Source organism: Heterocephalus glaber, unplaced genomic scaffold, assembly GCF_053883595.1.
Source record: "Heterocephalus glaber isolate CG9 unplaced genomic scaffold, H.glaber_assembly_v1.0 deba00001504, whole genome shotgun sequence".
Lineage (NCBI taxonomy): Eukaryota > Metazoa > Chordata > Mammalia > Rodentia > Bathyergidae > Heterocephalus > Heterocephalus glaber.
In genome coordinates this window covers 22864745-22882912 of record NW_028258324.1, presented here as the reverse complement: position 1 = coordinate 22882912, position 18168 = coordinate 22864745, and the positions used below count along the sequence as shown (strand labels likewise).

The 18168-nt window shown below is 35.6% G+C and overlaps 1 long non-coding RNA gene across 1 annotated transcript in view; it reads left to right on the top strand.

Annotated features, from left to right (window-relative positions):
* Window positions 1-211: 211 nt before the first annotated feature.
* LOC110347708 (uncharacterized) overlaps window positions 212-18168 on the top strand; it is a 34521-nt gene continuing 16564 nt past the window's right edge. The window contains exons 1-2 of the long non-coding RNA XR_002392452.2: window positions 212-593; window positions 8326-8395. This is a non-coding gene — a long non-coding RNA (uncharacterized LOC110347708). The remainder of the gene's footprint in view (window positions 594-8325; window positions 8396-18168) is intronic.

Sequence of the window (18168 nt, the reverse complement as noted above, 5' to 3'; positions counted from 1 at the left end):
GTCTGATCAGTGCTGCTCTGGGTGGCAAAGACAAAAGCCCCCAGCTTACCACACCTTTTATTCAGTACCTCATAACAAATGACTTGCAGAGAATTCAGTACATCCGGAGAAACAAATGTAACAAATGACTTGCAGAGAGTTCAATAGTTCACATTGGGATAAACAAGGTGTAACAAAAGGCTTGCAGAGAGTTCAGTACATCTCCGGTAAACAAGATGTTAACAGTCCAAGAACAATGAGGAACTGAGCAGATGTTTGTTCTCCCAGGATGTTTCTTGTCCTGGAGAATCACAGCATCACTGGATCACTGGTCTCAGTGGTGACCGGAGGCCAAACTGGAGTTATTCTGTAGCTGGGCTGTAGGCAAGAGAACTAGGCAACCAAATGATTTTTCCCTAGAATTATGTAGCATTGCTCCCAACAAAAGGATAAAAGAGAGAAGCAAGCTGCTGTTGATTCATTACTTCACTGCTTGCTGGCTTGCTTCCTTGTTATCTTCTGCCTGCCATGAACTGTTTCTCCTCTGCGATGCCCCTCTGTCATGTCACCCTGCCTTGGAACCAGCCAATTATGAACTGAAACCTCTACAAACTGTAAGCCACAATAAATCTTTCTTCTTTTAACTTTAGGGGTCATGTATTTTGTCTCAACAATGAGAAAAGTAACTAAAACACCATCCTACACTTGGCAAACAATAACTTTTATAAACAAATGACTAGCTTAACATAATGCTTGTAGCTTTTGTTTAAATTGAATTAAATATCTTCTATACTTTTATTCCTGTAACATAGTTCTTGATTGAAAAAGAAAAAGCCTACTCTTTATAACTGAATCATAAGATAAATGTATTATAGGGTATTAGGTATTCAACAGATTTAGCACTGGACAGAGTCTGACTGGTTAGCCCTGCAATACAAAACAGCATTCAAACTCTTCTAGGATCTCTCCATAATGCAGGATATGTGTGAAAGTGAGGACGAGAAGAGTGGGAAGGAAGAAATTAAGAAATTTTGACAAACATGAAATGATGTAGCAGATTTGTTAGGAAGAAAATAAAAGCATCAATGTGAGAAAAATGTAAAAAAGAAACTTGATTTTTTTTCTCCTTTCATATTTTTTATTATTAAATTCAACTGAAAGTGTGATGCCTCAACAATAATTATGTTTAAAGTTAAATGTGAACGTTTTAAAACAGTGCATGTAAAATGTAAAAAGGGAAGACACAGCTCTGAGAATGCGGATGTAGCTAAGATTGTAAAAATACCTGCACTGAGTTTTGTTGTGGTTGTTGTTGTTGTTGTTGTTGTTGTTTGGTACCAGGGCTCAAACTCGGCACCCTTGCACTTGTGAACCAGGTGTCAGTACCAGTGAGTTAAATCCCCGGCCCTGTTATCCTTTTGCTTTGTTTTGGGGTTTTTATGCAGTACTGGGTATTGAACTTAGGACCTTGCACTTGCCAGGCAGGTGTGGGGCTACTGAGCTACATTCCCGGTCCCGGAACTGAGTTTTAATTACACCCAGAGACAATTAGAGATGGCTATCAACACAGGGTGTGTTTGTTTTGATTGTAATTGTAGTTTTACTGGAATTTAAATGACTTAAGCTATATGGAGACTTTAAAATTTTGCTTACATTACAATTAAGAGACTGAAACAACTTAATATGTGAACAAGTGTTCACAGAGTATAGTACTTGAAGCCTTCAGGACTAGGCTAAGAAAATGCTTTAATAATATGGATGATATATACAAGCAGAAACACAAGGGAAGTCTTCCTTCCCTTCCTATGACACAGTTGCAGCATTGCTCCAAAATACAAGTTCAAAATCTCCCTAAGACTAACAAGCAAAAAGCAAGTTATATAATCCCAAAGTAGCATGACACAGAGTAAACATTCCCATTCTAACAAAAGGAGGGATGATGGGATAGAAAAAATTCAATAGAACCAAAGCAAAACCAAAACTCATCAGGGCCAACATTAGTCCCATAATTCTATATTCAGCATCTGAGCACATGATGGTAAGATATGAATTTCAGAGGGCTTGAGTGGCCCTATCCATTGACCTTAAGTGTTGCAGCCCACACAGCCTCTCTCTTGAGCTAGCTTCACTCCCCTCACTGCCTGAAGCTTTCCTTGGCACATGTTCCATATTCCTTGTGTCTCCAACTTCCTGGGGTTCCTACTTCACATTTGGGCTCATCCCTACAGCTTCATTTACCCATCTTTCAGGGATACACTGCCTGGCCTTTGAGGCCTTCCTTGGAAATCTGGGCAGAAGCCTGTATACTCCCACAACATGTGAATTCTGCATGCCTGAAAAAACAGCATCATGTGCATGATGTCATGGCCTACTGACTGCTCATGCAGTCGCCATTTCTTCTTGGAGCACAGCTATAGTAGCAGTGTATGAATAACTGGATGGCTGAGCATGGTGAAATGAAATGCAGGAACCAATCCCCTAGGCGAACCTTCTGAGCAGGGTACCCAGGGGCTCCCCTCTCAAGTGACTGATTTATACTCATACCCTTTAGCTTTATAGGTGGGCTCTTGCTGATTCTTAGAATGTCTTCAAAGTATCTTTCTTTTGTTCCAATTCAAAGTACTTGGTGTTATTATGGTTTATGGTGTTATTCCCTTAACCATAACTCCTTTGGCTCCAAATTTACATGTGGTTCTTTGCAGGCCAAAATTTGAGTTTTTAAAATCATTGTGCTCTGCTTTTTCCTCCTGATTCTTACTGTCTCTGGCTAACAGCAGCCACCAGTACCTATGCTTCAGCCTGAATGTTGGACTGCCTTAAAATTTCCTCCACCAGATCAATTAATAAGCTACTTTTAAATTCAACCTCATGTGAATTCTTAAACTTGGGAAAAATGTAGAGTTGCGGTTTTTTTTGTTTTTGTTTTTGTTTTTGTTTTTTGCCAGAGTCCAATTCCTCACAGAGTCTCCAATCCAATCTAAAACCTCATGAGCCTGACCTCTATATCCACACTTCTTTAAGCATTCTGGTCCTATGAGGTCTGACTAGAATTTTCCATTAATCTCTGCTTACAACATCTTAGGCTTCTCTATTCCAAATCTCCAAACCTTCACAAATGCTTTCCCAGATCATTTCCAAAGACTTCTGAACCACTGGCCATGTAGAATCACAACAATGACCCCACTCCTCTGGTACTGATTTTCTGTACTGGTCAGTATTCCAGTTGCTAGACCAAATACTCAACACTTGCAATTTTCAAGAGTAAAGGTTTAATTTGGCTCGTGGTTTTAGAGGTATCATTACTTACTTGGCTAGCTCCAAGGCAAAAAATGGCAGATGTGCGTGGGAGAACAAAACTGCTCACATCACAGGGAATTGAAAGGAGAAAAGGTGAGTTCCAAAGAGGAAGGGGCAGGGACCAGATATAGTACCTAAGGGAGTGCTTCATGATACACCTCAACAAATCCAGAAGTGTGCTGCTTTAATCCTGTAGGCTGCTCTCAAGCCAGACAAGTTGACAATTGAGCTTAACTTTTATACCTTCATATGACACCAAAGATAAGGAATATCGTGTGTATAACACCTTTTTTCTTATTTCAAACACAATACATATAAAGCAGAAGAAAAAAATTAATTTGTGGATAAAACTACAGTCCTATATTTCTGTGCTCCTTCTTATTTGCCATGCAATGTTTTCTGATAATAGTTATAATTATTTTTGTGAAGAAAAACATTGAAGATTTTTTCTAAAATAGTATTAGAAGTAAATGACTATTCCATGTTTTAGTTTAAAAACCTTTTAATTAATATAGTTATTTAAGTGGAGAAAGAATGTACTTATTAGAAGAGGGAAATAGTTTATCTTAATACTAAGTGTGAAGAATTTTATGAGAAAAAAATGAAAGTTTCATTTTCAGCACCCATTTTCCTTAGTACGCATAGGTGCCTGCTGAAGATAATATTTATTCTGAAAAATACTGGGGTTTCTATATATGAAAATAATGGAAAATTTCCAATGTTAATGTATGATATTCAAAAAATAAGTTATACTTTCAGAAAACTGTTAGTTCTTTAGTGCCTACTAGGTAATATTTCTTAGAAAATGACTTTAGAATATGATAAAAACTACAGGAAAACATTATACATAATTATAAAACATTGGAGACATGCATACTTCTTACAATTAAGAATAAAAAACAATGTACCCCCTAATGTTAGTGCTAATCAGTAGAGTTTTCAAAGATTTAATGAAATAAACAAAGAACAAGTGAGTAAACCTGATTATTTGCGAGACAAAATTTAGACAAGTTCAGACAACTATTTCAATTTAGAAAGCACTACAGGTACAGTACAATAAGATATGCAATAAACAATCAACAGCTATTACTTATTATAAATATAAAATGTATATAGACATCAACAAACAACCTGAAGTGTTAATAGCAAATGCTTTATTTAAAATCATCATAAGTATTGAAAAAATATTAAAAATATGTAAAAAGCTATTGCATACACTACAGTTTAAAAATAAATCTTGTAAATGAATACACAGCATCATGAGTCAAAAAGCAACATATCATATAAGGTTTAAGAATATTAGACTTAGATGTAAACCATTGCTATAATTCTGTAATTCTACCAGTTGTGGCCACATTTCTTAACTCTGCAAAATGTCCATCATCTATAAAAGTAGGATATAATTCAATGTAAGAAATATATATTCTCTCTCTCTCCCTCCCTCCCCTTCTTCCTTCTCTCCTTCCCTCCCTTTCTCCCCAAGGTACACACTCTTTACAGTACTCAAATCAAGACCTTGCCTACAAAAGTGCTCAATTGACTTTTTGTTGCTGTTTTAATAAAAATATGCAGACTTCTTCCATTACCTCATTTTAATCTCTTAATATTTGTAAGGACTCCCATATTCAGTATGGTGAATTTAAGACCCTACTAGGTCTGCAGACTTACAAGAATGAAACATTAGTAGAAAAATATGAAGTGGTATATTATGAAGATTCCAAGCACAATACAAAATAATTCATTTTGAAATATTGAAAATCACTTTGTAAATTCAGTTTGTTTGGTACTAAGATAGCTATTTTTCAGTTTGAGAATTATAGAGAAGATATCTCCACACATTCATTTTAATGAATTTTTACACTGAGAAACTGCTTAAAATATTGCTTAATCTGAGAATTATTAAGGAATAACTGAAATATTTTAAAAATTATCCAGTAGGTTCACTGGATCTCCTTCTTTATGTGTGATTTTCATCCAAAGTAAGGATCATAAAGTACAATGACCAATGTCACATATTTAAGATGTCTATGAGTTAAAATTACTCCTCACTAAGCACATCGTTTGATGTACAGACCACAGTGTTCATAAGTATATGAACATAAGTGATATGCAATATAATTTAAAAGGAATAGCAGAATTGAAAAGAGTGAACAGAAGCACCCACAACCAGGTAAGTAGAACAGGCACACCCTATCCTGTTTCTCCCATTCAATATAACCAAAAAAGACTGGACAGGACATGGAGCAGCCATCCTCTGCTTCTCTGGATAAGAAGTCACAGGCCTTTAGGGATGGAGGTTAAGGGCAGAGTAAAAGGAGCATCTTGAAGACAACTCCACCAAGGAGCAGCACCTTCTCCAATTAATGACTTTCCCAGTGGTGTCCCAGTTCATCACTGTTTTTCAGCACAGGGCAGAAGTTTCAGGAGCCTCTCCAAGAAACAAGAGAAGGAAGGAGTTGAGATGAAGCCACAGCATCTGGCAATAGTCTGGCCTGGGGCTTGGCCTCCCTTCAGCAGTGTTGAGTGACTAAGGAAACTAGCATGGGACAGGGGAGTTAAGCTCAGATGGAATACAAGCATCCAGCCGAGGAGACGGGAGCCGCTGGGTCAGTGAGGCCACTCCATTGGGTCTTTGCTGTCTTCTGGGAGGCTGTGGGACACCAGTGCATGGCAGCCATGTGGCTGAGGGGAAGACATCCCCTGCAAGGGACTGGGGCCCAGAACACAGCCCCAGTGGGGTGAACCTGCCTATCACAGCTCCAAGTGGGCTGGCAACAACTCAGTTTGTACAGGCCCTGCAAGGTTTGAACACAAGAGGTTCTAGCCAACTCATGGTGTTTGCTTCAGAGTGTGGACCTGGGGCTGGGGTCTTGAAGTGACTCCCTTGGGGTGCTAAACAATCAATGAGAGGCAGCCTCCATTCAGCTACTTCAGTAGGTTTTACCCCAGAGTCAGACATTCAGCTTCAAAATAAGCTGTTTCAGAATTCTACTGTAAAACAGCCATGAACATTTCTTATGCAGCATTCTTTCTCTGGTGTGGAAATAAGGAATAAAATGTATGATAGACTTTGGGAAATGGGAAGAAAATGTTCAAATGAGAAGGAGAACAAGGCGGGGGGGGGGAGGAAAGGAGGGAGAAGAAAAACAAAGAAATGGATGGAAAAAATGGAAACAGCTTTTGTATGTAAGGAGGGAAAGAGGGGTTAAGGGGGGAAAAGAAGCAAGATATATCATATACAGGTACAAATTCCCTATGATGAATGTTATTATGTATATCTAAAATGTACCAATAAATGTTTTGCTAAAAAAAAATGTGACCATTACACTACCCCACAGCCCTGGCTTCATATTTTATCAGGAGGATAACATACATCATTAGCCTGAAGGAGACAAGGAATACAATGCCCTATCTAAATCCTACGTAACAGTCTCTTCCCATACTTCCATACCTATCTACAATATTTTAAACTTCAAGAAACCCTTAGAAAGTCTCTATGCCTTTCCCAGAGAGGGTGGTCCTCTCTCTGAGAACTCTCCAGCTCTGCTCCATAGCAATGCACTGTATTCAAAAAAATCTCCTTTCTTGCTCCTGTCTTGGTAAATTCTTTACCTTACATGTCCCTGGCCCTCCATACAACACTTTCCACTTCAGCCCTGGAAGTGGAGCAGGGACTCAGCAAGGCACCTAGCTCCTCCAGCAGAATACCTGGCTCACTCCAGAGCCCTTCTAGTGATAAGATGAGTCCTGCCCCAAAAGACCCCACAGGGCTCTGCTTCCACTTAACTACACTGCTTCACAGCTCAGAGGGCAGCCCTGAATCATAGGCAGAAGCTGGGCTCTCCAGTATCTATTTGCCAGGAGAGCGGAGTATTAGGAGGAAGGACGAGGAAAGCCTGCTAGCAGTCATTGAAAGGTATCATTGTAGTTGGGATTATGGCTGGAAATCAGTCCATGTTTGGCAATCTAGAATACCAGAGGAATGACAAAAAGAGATGGGGTAGATGGCATAGGTCCAGATTCAGCTGCCTGAGTTTGAATCCTCCCTCCACTACTTCATAACAATGGAATCTTAGTCCATTTCTTTATATCATTTCCTTCAGTTGACTCATCTTTGAAATTGTGTGACTATTACAAGAGTTACAAGAGTTAGGGTGGAGAATTATGTATAACTCATGTTAGGAATTAGAGCAATACCTAGTTCTACAGAAAGTACTTAGTGAATGCTGGCTTTTTCAATTTCAAATATTTGACAACATTGTTCCTCTCAGCTCATTGGCAGGTTCCCTGTTTTACCTAGACACTGTTATTCCTGGTAGTTTGAGCATGGCCTAGTCTCAATTCCAGGACAAGCAGACATCATTTCTTCTGTTTTAACAAGTGCAGGTACATGGTTAGTATGTGTGACTCTTGCTCAGTGAGAACTACTGAGAAATTCAGGGGCTTTGCACTTTCTGAACTTTCCTAACAACAGAATTTTTTCTTTGTATCACTCTGACATTCCAACAATTTAAAAATGAAATGACTGAGTTTTTGCAGTAAAATAAGAAATGGCATATTAAAAAAAAAAAGGTGGGTTGTAGATCAGGATCTATAAGGCTTAGCTTCCAGTTAAAGAGACAATAAAATCATGTGAACTGGCCCTGTGCACCTCTCATCCTCATCTCTAAGGATACTTCCCTGTTCCACTGTGTAATTTCTTTCATGGCCTTGAATTAGCCAAGATGTTTCCAGCCCTATGACTTCTGACTGTGGGGTTCTCTTTGTCCATAACAGCCCACCCCACACATCTGTAAGTGCACGGCCTAGGTGTTTTGACTTATTTTTCAACTTTTCTGGCAGTGTTGCCACCACAACTCTTCAAAGCATTGCCTCCAAAACCATTTCTAATGGCACCATTATTTTTTCTCATAATACTTAATGTATTTGTAAATATGCCATACACATATTGTTATATATGCACATGTTTATAATATATTTAATTATTATAGTATATTGGAACACATGTAATTGTTTTAACTGTCTCTTCAATTTTTTTCTGTTGTCCAGAATGATGATGTGTATGTTCTGTGCATTCATCAGTATTCCTTGAAAAACAGAACTCAGCCTTTATACTACAGTAAGTGAATATTTCTCTAGTTATATATTAACATGTGTCATATATGTATAAATGTATCTGTGCACACACATTCTATAGGGCTTTATTGAATAGTGCTAAATTTAAAAGATAAAGCACTTTGTTAATCAGCACTAGTAATTATTCTTTTCATTTTCCAAAATTTGTTTTCTAAAAGTACCTAGAAAAAAGTTTTATGTGTCCAAGTAAGCAGTATATATAGCATTATATAATAAATTGAAATTCAAGCCTTTTTAGTCTTATATAAAAGACCCACCTTAAAGACAGTCTTTAACAAATTTGACTGAAAATTGGCAATTTGAGAGAATGTCTTCTTTTTGTTTTCAATGAACGTGAGTGTAGAGAACTTCAGTTTAATTATTTTAATTCATTTAATTAGTAAGCTGTGTGGCATTAAGTAACCATCTTATTTTTATAGGTTTAGTTTACTTACTTATCAGTTAAAAAAAGAAATAATTCAAATTTGTGAGGGAGCAGTGGGTTGCCTAGAAAAGCTTTTAGGATTGATACATTAATTAAATGAAAATAACTGACCTTGAACATCAGTTTTTGTTTCTTTTTTTGTTTCTGTTTTGCTACTTTTGTAGAATACTTGGCTAGTACAATCTTTATCCTAGAAATTATCTAAATTTTAATTCAAGGTTTACTGTAAAATACTACTAGATATTATCCTAAATTGATTCTCTTTCTCTCTCTTTCCCTTTCTTTCTTTCTTTCTTCCTTTCTCTTTCTTTCTTTCTTCCTTCCTTTCTTTTCCTTTCTTTCTTTCTCTTTCTTTCTTCCTTTCTTTTCCTTTCTTTCTCTCTTTCTTTCTTTCTTTCTTTCTTTCTTTTTTTTGAGACAGAGTCTCACTATGCAGTTCAGGCTGGCCATGAACTACTAGGTAGCCCAGGCTGGCCTTGAACTCATGGCAATCCTCCTGCCTCAGCCTCCTGAGTGGTGGGATTACAGGCCTATGCCACCATATCTAGCTTACCAAATTGATTCGAAGCAGGGTGGGGGGTTTTTTGTTGTTATTTTTTTCAACCTAACATACAGAAGTTTAATTTTTAAAATATTTTATTAAGCATGTTAACCTTACACGATGATGGGGTTTGTTTTGGGAAGTTGGCACAAGCATTTAATAGATTTTATGTAATTTCAATTCCATTAACTCCTCTCACTTTCCTCTCTTATCTTGTTGGTCTCCTTCCTCACCTCCAGAATTCTACCTCCTGGTTTCCTGTCACCTTTTTTAAAATTTTAATTCTTTACTTGTTATTTGTTCTATTTTTAGGTTTCTCATCTAAGAGAAATCATGTGATATTTAACTTTTGGAGCCTGACTAATCTTTAAGATGATGGTTTCTAGTTTAAACCATATTCCCACAAATGACCTTATTTCATTTTTATGGCTGAGCAATATTTCATTGTCTATATATGTCACAGTGTCTTTCCATTCATTTGTTGACAGGTATCTAGGCTGCTTCCAGAGCTTAGCTACTGTGAATTATGCTGCCATAAACATGGACATGCATGTCTCACAATAATATGCAGCCCTTAATTCTTTAGGACTTTTTCTATAGAAAGACTCTCTTCTACTTCTGCCTCAGTCAGAACACTTCTGACTCAAATTTTATAGGCTTGTGAGCTGGTAAATGAAAATGTTTGCCTTTCCCTGGCTGTGTCTAGGAAACCCAAGCACTCTTGATCTGCCTGTTATCAGAACCACTTTTAACAGATGTTGTATTTTTCCTCTTTGGATGTTGACTAAACTATTTTAAATATATTCAATTTACCTAAAACATAACCTGTATAACATAGAAATTACTTGATTTGTGACTCACCCCCACAAATGTCATCTCTCCCCTAGGCAGCTTTCAATTCTCCTTCTTCCGCAACATACTGTCTCTTTCTTATTGGTAGGAAATTCAAGATCTAGATTTCTAGCAATTATTGTCATAGCACTAGGGTTTTTCAAAAACAATTCAGAACACATATTGCTGTCTCGGGGCTTGAGAAAATGTAAATCAGTTTGTGTTTCGGCTGAGTGAGAGTGGTCAGAGATTTTTTCTATAGCAATTAACAAGTACATTCAGATAAATAACACAAATCTAGTTGATGCCTACTGTATACCCAGAACAGTTTTAGGATCTTACAAAGTTAAATATACTCTTCTTTGGGCTCTAGGTTGTACATTAATATTTTTTGAAAGCAATGAAATAGAAAATTCAGAACCCCAGGAAGTGGAACAAAATGAGATTAAGATTTGTCAAAAGACAGAATTTTAAGAAATTTAATTGAAAGATCTAATTCACTTTTATTAGATATTTATGAATAGGACACTTTCTCATCTAAAACTAGAGAGATGCTACACTGGACATGATCTAAGAGTTGTTTTTTTTATAAAGAAGCTAAAGTGGGAACAAGAAAACAACATTATAAAAATGAATTAGTTAACATCAGGTAACTTCAGATTACTTAAAGTTTAAAGCAGAAAGGACTTCCTTATTATGCTGGGTAAAACTGGCCTTGTTGGAGATTTCACTATCAAACCTGTCCCAGTTTCTTGGAAAATCAGATAAAGGAGGTTCAGTTTAGTGACATGAAACTTTATGGTGAATGAGTTGATTTCAGATTGTTCTGTTAGGGCCTTATGGAGGAGCTCAGACAAAATCAATGGTTTCCTATAGATACTATAAATACAGTTTAATAACTGTAATATAAATCGCAAAGTCAGAAATGGGTATCACATGCAGTTTTTTCCTCTTCCTGGTGGAAGAGGTTTATAATTATCAAAGAGCCCAGAACAGCAATGAGGACTTAGGATTTCTGGTAGAAAGATTTTAACAAAGATGTGTTAAGATATATATGATAACTAACGTCTAAATTTCCTCCAAAATTGTCACATAAAAGACAGGAAGAAGTATAATAATCAGTTGTGATTTAAAATTCTGCATTTTTCCTGGAGTTCTAATGATTCCAAAAGTACAATATAATGGTACTAATGATTCCAATGGTACAAAATATGGCTTTACTTATATATTTTTTTTCCTTTTGGTGCAGCTTCCTCTTTCCCTGAAGTCTTTCTGGAATTTATTTTTTAATAAGAGCTATGGAATCAATTTATTTATCATGTTAATTTAGGTAAATTAGTTTGTCTAGATCATAGCCCAATCATTTCTCCACTGAGGTATGCTGTCTTGAATAGGTGCATTCTGTTAGATAGGGTTCTCTAGAAAAGCAGTATCATCAGATATAATATATGTCATCTTATGTTACGTAACAAGAGATTAAGAGAGCAAAGAAAATACACATACAACACACATGGAAGAATGAGGAAATAATCATAGCATTACAACTCTCTCTCTCCCCCCTCTCCCTGTCCCTCTCCCTCCTCTCTCTCTCTCTCTCTCTCTCTCTCTCTCTCTCTCTCTCTCTCTCTCCTCTCTCTTCCCTCTGGGGGAAGTGGTACTGGCAATTGAACTCAGTGTCTTCATATTGCCCCTTTTTTTTTGGTACTGGGGATTGAATTCTGGTCCTTGCGCTTATGGGGCAGGTGGCACCTCTGTCTTTTTTTATGTTTTATTTTGAGACAAGGTCTTGTTAAGTCAAAAAGTGCCTGAGGCTAGACTCAAACTAGTTATCCTCCTGCCTTAGTCCCTGAGAGTGCTGGAATTACAGGCCTGTGTTACCATGCCCAGCCTATATAATTGGCTCATATAATTTTTTATTTATTATTATATGACAAAAATTTCATAATCAGCAGTCTGGAAATTGGAGACCCAGAAAATTTAATCATCTAAATAACTGTGAGTTTAAAGTTCTCAGAACCAGGGAAGCCCAATGGTGCAGATTCCAATTTACATGTGAAGGCCTAAAACCCAGCAGCACAGGGCAGAAATGCAAGATTCCAGCAAAGCAGCATGTCAGGAAGAGTTGAAAACCTCTTTCTTCAACCTTTTCTTCTGTTCAAACTTTTAAAGGAGTAGATTAAACCTTCCCACACAAGGAAGGGAAATCTACTCTGTTCACAGATTCAAACACCCTTGTACATACACACAGAAATAAGTTGTAAGGTTTAATCTGAGCACTCTGTAACCAAATTGACATGTAAAATTAGCTAACAATGTGGATGCATGGCTATAATCCCAGCTACTCAGAAGTCTCTAGTGGAAAGATTGAAAGTTCAAGGCCAGCCTAAGCAACTTAGTGAGATCCTGTCTCTAAATAAATGAATAAAATAAAAAGCACTGAGGATGAAGTTCAGTGGTAGAGTCCTTGTTCAGCATGTGCAAAGTCCTGGGTTCAGTCTTCAGTACTGAAGAGAGAGGGTGGGGAGAAAATATACATAGAAAAATAAGGGCAATAATAACCCTAACGATGCAGTCCTTATATCTGCAGTTGGTATCTGTAACTATCATCTACTGCTCTGTATTCCCTTTACCTTAGCCAAACAAAGGTTAGTTAGTACAAAGATTAGTTAACATTTTACAAGAGAGCTAATGAAATACTGCTTTTAGTATTTGAGCAATTATGTAATTATTAAAATTCTAAAAATTAGAAGAAAACGAGAGCTGAAATTTTATTCGGCAATAGTTTTGCCAACAGATACTCTTTCTCACTAGACCGAAGTTAAAGACTTAAGGTAACTCAAGAGCAAGCATGAACAAATACTCACTGTTTCAGTCTGCTTAATTTTCCTTTCCAGAATTTCTGTGCAATAAAGGAGTGGTTTTTGACCATAGGCAGGTAAATGCTGTGTGTATTCTCAGGCAGAACTCATTATGCAAGGATTTGGATGAACAGGACATGTCAGCCATTCTTAATTTGTTGGTCACAATGGGCAGAACAATCCACAGGACCTGGAATTCCCAGAGATAATCATGTGATGTGACCTGAAAATTAAGCTTTCTTACTGGAACATTCCTGGATTCCAGCTCAGAGGCTGGAGACTGGAACACATGCTTCCTTTAGATATGAAGGTTATGAAGGTTATGAAGGTTGAAATTTTTAGCTTGGCTATCATTTAGGGTAGGAGACTCTCTATGTTCTATCATGAATTTCTGCATCATTGGACATTTTCCCCAAAAGCTTTTGAAAATGTACACTACTGTGGGCCAATCAACAACTTCTGAATTCCTACTCCGAAACACAGCAGGGGAAATCTGATGAAGCTCAAAATGTTGAAATATCTGGATTAGACTAGATAAGACAAATAAAGAGGAATATCCCATGAATGTGGCTGTGTTGTGCTTCAACAGTCATATCTGACCTATTAAATTATACATAATGTGCTAAATCAGATCTTCAGTTCCAGAATTATTTAAATCATGGACAAACAGTAAATAATTTACTTAAGTAATTTTTTCTTGCCTATAATATTAAATCTCGTGTTAACTTGTCCTTGACAAATATAATAATTCATTTAAGTGTTTTCTTTCCTGCCTATAATGTTAAATTTAATGTTTCCCATGTATATTTTTTAAATTTCTGTAAGGATATCATTTGTGTCTGTGTTTCCCAAAGCAAACTGTAATGCATGGCACTTATAAAAACCTTCTAAGATATAAACATTGTAGAACTCGCTCTTGCTCAGAATCCTCCAATGCCTACCAGTAATGTTCAGAATAAAATACAAACGTGTTACTGAAGTCCTCTAGAAATGAACTATCTCCTGTTGTTTTACCAACTGCCATTCCTAGTCTTCCTCTCTCCTATGGTGTTTCTGTTTCCAAAATTCCAAATTCATTCCTAAAGTCAGCGTTTTTACATTTGTTCTTCCTTCTGTTTTATGCATTTCTTACTAGAACTTCACCTAAAGCTTATTTATCATGTTTTGGATCTCAAAGTAAATTTTATCTAAAGCAACTGTGTCACACCCTGAAATCTCCTGTGAATTTTCTCAATCAGACCATTTTTGTTTTATTTTGTTTGGGGTTTTGGTTTTTTTAGTCAGGTCTCACTATGTAGCTTAGATTGGCTTCAAAGTCTCAATCTACCTGCCTTAGTCTCCTGGGTACTGGGTTTATAGGCATGTACCACCATGCTTAACTCTGGAAACTTTTTTGAAAAATTTTCTTCCTCTCTGAAGTTAACATAAGCTACCTGAGAGCTACTTTCTTTTTGATAGCTGTTTCTCCTCATTCTATAAGAACTAGGCACATCACAGAGCATCTATAAATATTCATTTACTATACCTATAAGAAATCAATTATAAAGCCTTTGTTTATAAGGCATTAGTATGATCTTTAATTCACATAAATTTCATTATCAGTGTTCCACTTAAAGGTACTGTTTATTCTGAGCATTAAGTTTTATATGGCTGTTAGTGCTATGATATCATTCACTATAGTAATTAAAATTTTATTCCATTACAGTGGAATATAAAGAATATACTTATTAAATTTCTTCTTCTTTTCTACTTCATAGATACTTAAAATAATTTTTCCTGTGAGAATTATTGCTTCCTTGTTTTTCAAATTGTATATTTCAGGTTGCTAAGACTACTATATTGTGAAATTTATATTTCTAAAGAAAATATTGTATATATTTTAAACATTGAGAAGAACTTAGGAGAAAATACACTATGGATAAAAACTCCAAGCAAACTGCTAACCCAGACAAATATTTATATATCTAATCTATAAACAAACAAATATTCCCATGATAGCTAAATAGTGTTCAGTAAACAAACTGTGCCTTATATATACTCTCTGTACTAATTTATTTCCTCACAATGTACTTATATGCAGTGTATATAAGAATGTCAATATGTTCATATTTCTCCAAGAAATGCCCTGAAATATATTTTTTAAATCAAGGTCATAAGATATATAGGAGAGATCATCACCATAAATAATAACATTTAGTACACTTATAATAATTTTGAGAGTTCTAGAAGAAAGTTCTTTAAATGGATAAAAATGTTATATTTCATAGATGTTACCTAGAAGAAGCATTTTTTCTATGTTTATAGGAATTCCAGAATAAGTAATTTTATTTGGCCTAAATTTTTCCACATTAATATAGTTATATCTTTAATTACAAGCATATTAACTTTAGTTTTATGTTGAAGAGTAGAATAAATTACAAATCTGATAATACTGACATATATTGGTAATGATTATATAGTATTAAACAGTAAAATATGAATATTAATTAAGTCAGCTAAACTATGTTTGAAATTCAACTAAATTTTTACTACAATAAGTAGATCAGGTGTGGATTCATCAACAAAATGAATTTCTGGAAGTTATATGTTGAATATATTCATTGTACTGTATTTCTAAAAAGAGAAGAGATTTACACAAAGTTGTATCAACCACCACAAATATAAGCACTCTGTATGATGTGGGATGAAACTGATTATTCACAACTGTTTCTTCAGAATAATTAAATTGTGAATATTATCAGTAATTTATTTCTGAAAATTAGGAGTCTAATAGTAAATATTATAGTGGACCTCTGTCCTTATGATAGTGACACAAACTTAAAAGCAAATAAAACTTACTCTGCTTGGTATGGAAATCATTTTTAGAGCTTTGATCACTTTACCTAACTTCTACCATTTTGGCTGTTTTGTTCCCAATTTCTGAATACCTCAAGAATAGAGTAAGACCTCATAAAAGAGTTCAGTTACTTTAATACATTTCCAAAGTGAGCAACCTGTTTGAATTTGGATGGGGATTTTTTTGAAAATTATTGCTTGCACCTATACGTTTTTCTTGGAAGTTCAGCTAAGCCCTGTTCAACATGTCTTCCATGGCCTAAGGATTACCAGCTCTGATTCAGGGGCCCAGTAGTATTTGTTGCAGGATCTGATCAGCAGCCTGGATGCCTTGCTTCCCACAAGAGCATTCTTCTGAGTGGACCTGATGCAACCAGAAGGCTCTTTGGCTTCAGTGTGCCCCAGGTGCAAGAATAGACTTAGGAAGCCAACCAGGGCAGCTGATGGGAGAATGAGATGTGGATAGATTTATGAACCATTGTGTCTTCATTTTAGATGTTAGGGTATACTGAAAACTCCTCTGATTTGTAGAATATATCTGTTAAAAATGCCTTCATCTATTTGCAAAGTTGTTTTCCATTTGAGGCTATTAGAAAAATAATCTGTACAAGCAGAGTAATGGATTTTTATTAAATTATACAATTGTCATGAATTATGTTTACATTGATTATAATGTACATTGTTAGAAATATAAAATGTTTCACTTTGGTTAAGCTTTTCTAAGTTTTCTCTGAAAATGAGCAATTTGTTTCTTATTAATAATTTGAGTTCTGAATTTTAAAAATTATTTTATTCTATAGTACATATTATTGAGATTGTAAAATGTAAAAGGCCAAAACTAAACAATATTATCACTCTGGTTTTTTCCCAGTACCAGGGATCATATTCAGGACCTTGTGCTTGCAAGGCAGGTGTGGCAATCACTCTATTTTTAAATATATAAAGTTTATATATATACATATATATTTGTGCAAAATTTATTTCAAGGTGAAATGTAAAATTCCACATCACTAATTTTTGTTTCTTTAATTTTTCAGAAAGACTTTTTAAATTTTCTCCTTTTCCTTTTTTTCAAATTGAAAGTCTATAGTTTGATAGACTCATAATGATGTCTCATATAAAAAATAAAGATGTCTCAGTTTACTTTTAGCATCTGACACTATGACAAGTACTTGTCTCCCACCAATTGAAAAGTTAGAGATGCTAAAGAAATAACTATAAGGTTTTTTTTGTTTTGTTTTCACTTTTCAAGTGACATTTTTCCACACACCCAACAAATTACAATTATAATATGGATTAAGCTACATGATGTTGAATTTTTAATAAGTACTAGCTATATAGCAGTAATAAATAATATAGGCAGAGGGAAGCCTATCAAAACACTAAGGAGCTTGAATATTGTAGCTAAATTTTTCTTATGAGAGGTTGTATGTGAGTTAAAATGCAAGAAAATATTGGAAACATATGACCTTTCCCTCTGTAAGTCTGGCAGGTAGACATTCATATGGGAGGACTGATGCTCTAGTTTTAACACAGTTGATGTTTTTATGACCAATATTTATTATTTCTTTCATAAATGTAGGAGGACACTGGGATTTTAAGTTTGAAAATCTGAGTGCGTCAAGAAATTGAAACACATGCTTTTTCTTATCTTGTTGAAGATTAAGTATGCATTATTGAAGCAATCATGTCCTTAAGAAAAAGAATTCTGATCACTCATTGTCAGTTTTATATTGTCCCAGGATATAAAATAGTGTAGATCTTCTCAAGTAATAAAATCATAGAGGAAAATTCTGTGGAAGGCTGCCAAGGGGTCAGACAGTGTTTCCCATCAGGTGGCACAGCCCAAGACGACAGTGTCTCAAAGTTCAAAGCAATGTAGTTTTCCAATGCCCAGTGTATCCAAAGGGTTATCCAGTTTTCATTCCTTCTCCATTTGTAGTACTTTTCTGTTTTATTGTATAGGTTACAAGCCTGTTATTTTGCTTATAGGTTGTATAGGAGTTGACGTTTGGAAAATTATTAGTGAAACCAATGTAATAGAGTCTCTTGCTTTTTTAAAAATGTTTTTCCAGTACCGGAGATCAACTCAGGACCTTGCACTAAGACAGGCACAATACCACTGAGCTAAATTCCTGGCCAACTAATAGAGTCTCTTAAGGAATTGACTTAGGGAAGTCCATCCTTAGGGAAGTGTAAGTGGTAGATTATTAAATTCAATCATATTATGAGATGTAAGAAATAGGTGAAAGTAATTTTTATTTTTA